Genomic DNA, 9,995 nt, shown 5'->3' on the forward strand with positions numbered 1-9,995 from the left:
AGTAGGGAGTATCTGATGTTCTGGAGAGGCTGGGCGCTCTAGGTTTCAGGACTTATCTGGATGAGGGACGAATCTGGAGGTTGTAGGCTTCTAGAAAGTTACCCTAGTGCATGGAACCTTTGTAGAATCTTACATATTGCCTGGGGTGTTCTTTAGGATTGGTTGGAATGGTTTTGATTGGGGTTTGGCAAGTTATGATAGGAAGCTTGTGTAAGAGTGACCTCTAGAGTAGCTTCTCGAGTCTATCTGAACTCTCTCAGGTACTAATTCTATATTACTTACACTTCTTTGCCCCTTTTGGTCAGGATGAAAATGTTGATCCCATGGTACCAGGGCCAGATTCATCTCTGGGAGTCAACTTCCACGTCGCCAGGGAGACTCTCACCCCTGGATGTCATATCCCACGTAGGGTGCCCCCCTATTGTTTATTTATTTTTCAATCCATATATTTTTTTATTCATCTGTCCATACCCTGGATAAAAGGAGCATCAGATACAAGGTTTTCACAACCTGCACAGTCACATTGTAAATATTATATCTCAATAGAAGCTTACCCAACCGGAGAGCTCCCCAGTCACCAGTGAACTGGGTACCACTATGTCAAGCAGTCCACTTCCTAATAACAGAGGTCAAGGGACAGGATGCAGTATAGCACCATTCCGTGAGGACGGGCGTCAGCATCCACTCTGGTGGGTTGATCATAGTGGACTGCTCTCAGGATAGAGAGGGAATGATTGTTCCTTGACATAGATGTACTCTGGAGACAGAGTTCTCTCCCTTGTCCAGATCTACCACATGTGGACTTACTGAACACTTTACTATCATGGGTTCTTGTGCAACATTGCTTATGCAAGATTAGAGCAGAGATCAATGAAATGGAGAGAATCAAGGAAAATACAAGTTGGTTCTTTGAAAAGATCAATAAAATTGACAAACTATTATCTACATTGACAAAGAAAAAAAGAGAAAACAAATAACTAAAATCAGAAATTAAATTGGGGATATTACAATCAACCTTCAGAAATAAAAAGGGCAATAATAATACTTTGAACAATTGTAGAGCAATAAATTAGATAAGCAAGATGAAATGGACAATTTCTTAGAAACATGCAAACTACCTACATTGACTCAAAAAAGAAACAGAAGATCTCAACAAACAAATTACTAGTAAAGAGATTGAATCAGTCTTCAAAAACCTCCCAGGAAGGAAAAGCCCAGGACCAGATGGCCTCAAAAGGGAATTCTACCAACATTCCAAGAAGACTTAACTCCAATTCTGCTCAAACTCTTTCAAAACCTCGGCGAGGAGGGAACACTTCCTACTCATTCTATGAGGCTAACATCACTCTCATACCAAAGCTGGATAAAGACACCACAAAAAGAAGTACTATGGACCACTATCTTTTATGAATATAGATACAAAACCTTCAAAAAATACTAGTAAGCCAAATATAACCGCATAGTAAAGAATTATACACCATGATCAGGTGGTATTTATCTCTGGTTTGCAAGGCTGGTTCAATATAAGAAGATCAATTAATGTAATGTACCACATAATTACCTCAATTTATGTAAAAAAGGCATCTGAAGAAATACAGCCCCCTTTCTGGATGAAAACAGAACAGTATGAATAATCAGAAACTTCCTCAACATGATAAATGGCATGTATGAAAAGCTCAGAACTAACATCATACTTTATGGTAAAAGGTTGAGAGCTGACCTTCTAAGAACAGGAACAAGATGCCACTGTCACCACTGCTATTCAACATTGAAGTGGAAGCTCTTGCCAAAGCAATTAGACAAGAAAAAGAAATAAAAGTCATTCAAATTGGAAGGAAAGAAGTAAAACTTTCCCTATTTGCAGATGACGTGACCCTATATACAGAAACCCTAAAAACTCCACCACGAAGCTTCTAGTACTATTAAATAAATTCGGCAACGTGGTGGGGTACAGGAGCAACACCTGCCGAAGCAGTAGTGTTTCTATACAGAAGCAATGAAAAATCAGAAAGAGAAATCAATAAAAATTCCATTCACAGTAGTAATTTAAAAAATTAAATGTGTGAGGAAAAATATAACCAAGTGTGCAAACTACTTGTACACAGAAAACTACACAGCACTGTTAAAAGAAATTAAAGAAACTCTATATAAATGGAAGAATATTCTGTATTCAAAGATTTGGAGACTAAATATTATTAACATGTCCATATTACCCAAAGCAATTTATGCATTCAAAATGCAATCCTAATAAAAATCCAACAACTTTCTTCAGAAATGGAAAAATTGATCATCAAATGTATATGGAATGTAAGGAGTTCCAAGTAGCTAACGCCATCTTGAAAAGAAAATCGCAAATTGCAGTCATCAAAACAACATGGTTTCATTTCCCGTAGCTACCTGCCCATGCCAAAAAATAAAGTAACATAGTACCGACATACAGATGAATGGAATAAAATTGAGAGCTCAAGAATAAACCCTCATGTTTACAGCCAATTGATTTTTGACAAGATGGCAATGAATAAATGGATAAATAAAATGTATTCAGCCATAAAAATGAATGAAGTCCTGATACATGTGACAATGTGGATACACTCTGAAGACATCATTTTGACTGAATAGGCCAGACAGAAAAGGACAAATATATATGATCTCAATGATTTGAAACAACTGGAATCAACAAACTCATAGAGTAGGAATCTACAATATAGGTTATCAGGGGATGGGGTGGGGATAGAGAATGAGAATTTAGGGCTTAACATATACAGGGCTCCTACTTGGAATGATGGAAATGTTTTGGCAATGGATGTGCTGTGGTAGCACAATACTGTGAATGTAATCTACAGCATTGAAATATATATCCAAATATGATTAAAAGGGGAAATGTTAGATTGTATATATGATAGCAGAATTAAAAAAAAAATTCCATGGAAATATACTACCCAAAAATTGAACCCCAAGTTAAACCATGGATGTTAGTTAATAGTACCATTATAAAAATGTGCTAATCTTCATTGTAACCAATGTGCCACACCAATGCAAGGTGTTGGTGGTGGGTGCCATATGGAAATCCTGCATTTTAGGCACAATTGTTCTGTAAACCCACGACTTAAATCCACATGGAATCTCAAGGGACCCCAATCAATCTTGGAAAAGAAAAACAAAATGGTAGGTCTCTCACATTTCCCAATTTCAGAATTTTCTACAAATGTGCACTCATCAAACAGTTGGCACTGGTGTAAGAACAGACATATAGACCAATGGAATAAAATGGAAAGTCCAGAAATGATACACATGTAGGGTCAACTGATTTTTGACAAGGATGTCATGTATATGAAATGGAGAAAGAATGGTCTCTTGAACAAATGGTGCTGAGAAAAGTGGGTGTCCACATACAGAATGAAGGTGGACCCCTCCCTCTCACCGAGAGAAAAACTTAGCTCAAAATGAATCACAGACCTTAACATAGGAGCTAAAGCTATAAAACTTTTAGGAGAAAACCTTTACAACCATAGGTTTGGCCATGATTTTTCAGATATGGCACTAAAAGTGTAAGTAGCAAAAGAGAAAGAATTATATAAAACAAACTTCACTAAAATTAAAAAGTTTTGTACACCAAAGGTCATCACCAAGAAAATGATAAGACACCCTAGAGAATGGGAGAAAATCACTGAAAATCATATATCTGATAAGGGTTTAACATACAATTCTTACAGAACAGTTACAATTCAACAATAAAAAGGCAAACAACCCAATTTAAAAATGGCAAAATGAACTTCAATAGACATTTCTCCAAAAAAAGATATACAAATGGCCAATAAGCACATGAAAATGTGTTCACCAGCGTTAGTCATCAGGAAATGCCCAAATCAATGCCACTTCTCACCCTCTATCATGGCTAGTATTTAAAAATGAAAAATGACAAATTTTAGTGGGTGTGCAGAGAAATTGGAGCTCATGTGCTTTGATGCTGGGATTGCAAAATGGTGTAGCCACTGTGGAAAATGGTTTGGTGGTTCCTCAGACAATTGAACATAGATTTTCCATTTGACCCAGAAATCCCACTTCTAGTGGTCTACCCCAAATAACTGGAAATAATCCCTATTAAGGGATCCTTCATAGCAGCATTATTCATAGTCACCAAAAGCTGCCCTCCACCCAAGTATTCATCAATAGATGATTAGATAAAATGTGGTCTGTAAAGTCAATGAAACATTATTCAACTCTAAAAAGGAATGAGGTTCTGATCTATGCTACAATATGGAAGAAACCTGAAGACATATGTTGAGTGAAATAAGACAGACAAAAAAGAGCAACTAATGTATGATTTCACTTATGTGAAATACCTAGAAACAGCACATTTCTAGAGACAGAAAGTAGGTTACAGTCTACCAGGGGCCAGGGTGGTGGTGAGGTATAGTCGTTGCCTAATGGGTGAAGAGTTTCTGTTTGGGGCAATCAAAACTTTCGGTAATGGATTGGGATGATAGCACAACTTTTAAATGTAATTGACACGACTGACCCGGACACTTGAAAGTGGTTAAAATGGGAAATTTTGAGTTGTAAATATGCCTACCACAATAAAAGGTTAAAAAGAAGAATACTCAGTCTCAGTGTATTACAGAGACTGTCTTTGACTTTTGAAACTTCACATTTTAAACGGATATATAAATGGCAACAAGAAAAATCCTAATAACTTCTGTTCTAGTTTGCTAGCTGCCGGAATGCAATATACCAGAAATGGAATGGCTTTTAAAAGGAAGAATTTAATGAGTCGCTGGTTTACAGTTCTAAGGCTGAGAAAATGTCCCAATTAAAACAAGTCTATAGAAATGTCCAATCTAAGGCATCCAGGGAAAGATACCTTGGTTCAAGAAGGCCGATGAAGTTCAGGGTTCCTCTCTCATCTGGAGAGGCACATGGTGAACACAGTCACGGTTTCTCTCTTGGCTGGAAGGGCACATGGCAGACATGGCGTCATCTGCCAGCTTACTCTCCTGGCTTCTGGTTTCATGAAGCTCCCCGGGAGGCATTTCCCTTCTTCATCTCCAAAGGTTGCTGGCTCATGGACTCTCTGCTTTGTGGTGCTGCAGCATTCTCTGCTCTCTCTGAATCTCTCTGAATCTCTCATTCTCCAAAATGTTTCCTCTTTTATAGGACTTCAGAAACTAATCAAGACCCACTCAAATGGGTGGAGACATGTCATCCCCTAATGCAGTTTAACAACCATTCTTAACTAAATCACATCAACCAGGGAGATGATCTCATTACAGTTTCAGATATACAGTATTGAATAGAGATTATTCTACCTTTATGAAATGGGATTTATATTAAAACATGGCTTTTCTTAGGGGGCATACTTCCTTTCAAACCAGCACACCTTCTAAAAAGATGAACATAACATTAAGTAAAGATTGTTTTAGTCTCAAGATTTATCTGGCTGTTACTTTGGTTTTTTTTTTTTTTTTTTAAGGAAAGACAGAGAGAAGGAAGGAAGGATAGAAGGAAGGAAGGAAGGAAGAAAGGGAAACATCTTTAAACATTTTCTTGTTTTATTGTATTTTGTTTTTCCGTTTTTTGTTACATGGGCTGGGGCCGGGAATCAAACCGAGGTCCTCCGGCATAGCAGGCAAGCACTTTGCCCGCTGAGCCACCGCGGCCCGCCCTGTTACTTTGGTTTTGTAGCTTCTTCTGTAAATTAGAGAGTTGAGGTAGATTACTTCTAAGATTTCTAATGCCTCTTAATTTTCCTTAAGAGTAAAATTTACATCCTGTTTCAAATGCACAGCACACAGAATTCCATTCAATCACCACGCATGCTGCAGACTTCATTCCAACTTGCTCGATCCCTTACCTGAGCCTCCCATTTTACCTTGAGTGTGCACGCAAGGGCAGCCGCTTTTCTTTCATGGCCCCTGGGGCAGGAGAAAGCACCATTCTTTCCTTGTGTGGATAAAGCCGTGCTCACGTCTCCCTCAGGTCTGATGTCTCAAGCTTCTTCCCTCTTGTGATGGTCCTAGGCCACCTCAAGTAATATTTTTCTTCTTGACTATCCCACTTACTCAACTCCTCCAGACTAATTTGTAATTAACCAAATTTCTTCCTTATTTTCAACCACAGTTCTCCTTCCCATTTTCCTTCTATTTTCTTTCATTTATTCATTTCTCTCCATCTGTAGCTGCAGTTCCTTTCCAGAAAGGCAATATCCTACTGAGATTGGGTTGCCATCCTTAACTCACAATTACAAGAAACATAGGCAGGATTTATTTGTTTAGCTTGCTGTTAATCAATATTTACCTGTCTATAATCTATCACTATCTTTATCATCATTTATCTATCGTTTATCTAGTTATTGTCTATATATACTATCTATCTGTCTGTCTGTCTACCTACCTACCTACCCATCCATCCATTCCTTCATTCACCCACCCATCCATCCATCCATCCATCCATCCATCCATCCATCCATCCATCCATCCATCCATCCTTCCATCCATCCATCCATCCTTCCATCCATCCATCCATCCATCCATCCATCCATCCATCCATCCATCAATTTAATACCTCAGATACAATTTGGAAAAGGAGTTATGTAGCATTTCTGAGAAAGCATTCTATTCCCTAGCACCTCCACATTTTACACCTGATGTCTCCTTCATCTAATAACTTCCTGAGCTCACTTCTCTTGCCAGTCTTATCTTCAAGCCCTCACTCATTTGTTGCTCTCTGCCTTGGCAAACCTTCAGTTTCCTCTCTATCTTATAAGACACAGCCTATGGTGCGCCTGACCCTAGAAAATATGCTCTGTAAGGAAAGCAGCTGTCAGGACATAGCTCTCTCTGACCGTTCTTTGTGATCAGAAGTTCCTAGAGAGCAGTGCTTAGGTGTGTATCTCAGGCAATATATCAACCTTGGGCCTCTCCCAGGCTTAGCTCATCCCCTCAATTTTTCATTTCCTGCGTCTGTGTTACCCCATACTCCAGTGATTTCAGAAGTGGCTAATGGACCATTATTGATTCTGTTGCACGCTGAGGTCTTTTTCCTGTTCTCCCTTTTAGTTCCCAGCCTTCCCAGAGTCTGTGGGTCCTTTTCTCACAGTGGCTCTGAATGTTCAGACTTCCATCTCAAGTCTGGCACCCTGGTGACCATTCTGATGGGGAAAGCTGGACAGAGTACTTGGTAAGAGGTAGAGGATCCTTAGTTTGGTACATAAACTCTTTCTTCCTTTCATTTCTAGTCTTGAATTCCAAAAAACCTCATTGTTAAGCTGTATGGATCTCAAAGAATCATCAGAAAACCCAACTTCCCAACTCATGGATTTTTGGTTGCTTGCTACTCTTAATCTTAAGAGTTATTTTATCTGTCCCCTCCTTTTCATATGCCTTCTCTGCTCTCTATAATGCAGATGACCTATCTCTGTCTCCCTCAGCTCCTTCAGATGCTTTTGCAGATATGGATGGTGGCACAGTTTTCATACTGAAATGTTTTGCAAGATTTCTGTCCTCCTAGTTAGTATGTGCTCTTTCAAGGTGTGGATTCATCTTCATTTTTGTACCTCTGGTAAATTAATACATAACAGAGGTTCAGTCCATACCTGTTGAATAAATGAATGAGGTACTTCTAAAGAGAAAGAGAATAATCTAGGCAGACATCTGCACCCCTGCCCCTGGTACTCACAAAGATGCTGTTTCTGCTCCTCTGGGAACCTCCCAGTGGTTTTCCCAGAGCCACACGTATCATAGCAGACTGAGGGGCTGCAAAATGCAAGGAGCTTTCTAGCCCCTGGAAGTTAATAAAGAAATTAACTTCCTGAGCAAGGTCAAATAAGACTGGGACAGCAGGGCCAGTCTCAAGGAGGCGTTTCCCTTGCCCTGCCATTGTTTTTTTGGCTCTGACCGCTTTTCCCTACTCTCACATCCATAAGTCCCCGTAGCCAAGGTGCCTCTCCACACATAAGCCTGGTCCTGCCCACGATGACTCTCAATTAGACCCATGGCTAATTGGATTTGGTTTAGAGCTTCTTTTTCTCTTCAGAATGCATTTAATGACATACCTAATCCTCTCCAGATCTGAGAATCCACCTTGTCTGGGCCAGGTCAACCAGACTACCCTTTGGAGTGGAAATGAATAACCACTGCCCCCCACAACAGCATAACTGATGACTTCCCAGCTCCTCAGACCCTGCTGGTACCGTAGGCTGGCTGGTGTCAATGTCTCTGCTTTGGTCTCCAAAGAGGGGTGTCCTGGATACAGCTGTAGAATCTGAGTGTGTGAGAGCCTCGAAGAGTCTCTGGCTCATTCCATTTCCCTCCATCACGTGGCTTCTCTAGCACCAGGGACAGGGGTATCCTTGAGGTCCTTAGGCGACAGATCCAAAATGTTCCGTAATGTGGGATAAGGGGTTCTACAAGCACCTTATTTCACTTTATAAACATTCCTCTTAGTGTCATTAGGAAGCCATAAAGGACATTATACTTTATCACCACTATAAGTGTTTTTCCCCACAGTTAATGACAGTGTTTGGATGTATCACTGCACCTCAAGAGACTTTAGTCCCCTTTCTTTCCCCACTCACCAATACCATGTGGCATCTTTTCATTATTCTAGGCATGCAGTTTTCCTACATGTCACAGGTGATGTGATGTCTGCTCAGGCATCGGCACTGTTTGAAACTTTGGTGATTTCTCTGTGTTCTACAAAATTTACCAATTCCGGTACTCTGTATGCCTCCTTACATAACTGATGTTCCATCGTGGTCACTTCCTTTCAGGTCAAAGAACTTCCTATGGCGTTGCTTGAAGGGAGGGTCTGCTGGTGACGAATTCCCTCAGCTTTTGTTTACCTGCCTTACATTTTTAAAAGGTACATTTGTTTACTTTGCCTTTATTTTTGGAAGATATTTTCGCTGGATAATGAATACTTGGTATGGTGGAATGAATCATGTTCTAATTCTAATCCTCCTGTGGGTTGGAACTCACTGCAATAGTGTCTTTGGATATGCGAAGGCCAGTCAGGGTGGCGTTTGTGACAGGACCTCGGAAGGTGCTATTTAGGTGTGACCAGCCAAGTCAGGGTGGGTCTTCACCTCTATTAGTGGAAACCTTGTAAAGAGAACACAGAACTCACAGAAGCCAGAAAAGAAAAAAAAGGTCACCGTGATGGGAGGCAGAGACAGAAGCCAAGGAATGGCAAGGGTTGCCTGAAGCCAGAACCAAGATATACAGACTCTGGGAGAAAGCAAACCTTGGGATATGTGGATTTTCTACTTCTTATAGGCTCGGAACAGTGAACCAATTTCTGTTGTTAATTCAAAACCAGTTTGTGGTACTCGTGATAGCAGCTGCGGCAAACTAAGACCCTGAGTGAACAGTACTTTTCTACCAGCACTATAAAAAAGCTCCTTTGTCATGTGGGCTCCAGTGTTTCTAATTCAATGACGACTCTCATTTGAATCATTGCTTTTTTGTACGTAATATGGGTTTTTCTCTGGATATTTCCATTTTTTTTCTTTACCTTTGTACAGAATGCCTAGTACCATAGACCTATAATATACATGATCTTTAAAAACTTGTGGCTTGCTGAGCTCCTTGGGTCTGCAAATTGATATTGTCCACCAAATATAAGAAAAAAATTGGCCATTATTTTTCAGATTATTTTTCTGCCTATCCTTTCTCTCCTTTTAATGTCATGTGCGGTAGATTGCTTAATTATTTCCCCCACGGAATACTTAGACTTTTTCCATTTTTTATAATAGCTTTTCTCTTGGTTCTTCATGTTGGATGAGTTTGACTTATCTGCTATTCTTTCCCTTTCTTCTGCCCTCTATTCTGCTTTTTTTTATTAATTAAAGAAAAAAAAGAAATTAACACAACATTTAGAAATCATTCCATTCTACATATGCAATCAGTAATTCTTTACATCATCACATAGATGCATGATCATCATTTCTTAGTACATTTTCATCGATTTAGGAAAAGAACTAGCAAAACAACAGAAAA

The sequence above is a fragment of the Tamandua tetradactyla genome, chromosome 9, assembly GCF_023851605.1.
Source record: "Tamandua tetradactyla isolate mTamTet1 chromosome 9, mTamTet1.pri, whole genome shotgun sequence".
NCBI lineage: Eukaryota > Metazoa > Chordata > Mammalia > Pilosa > Myrmecophagidae > Tamandua > Tamandua tetradactyla.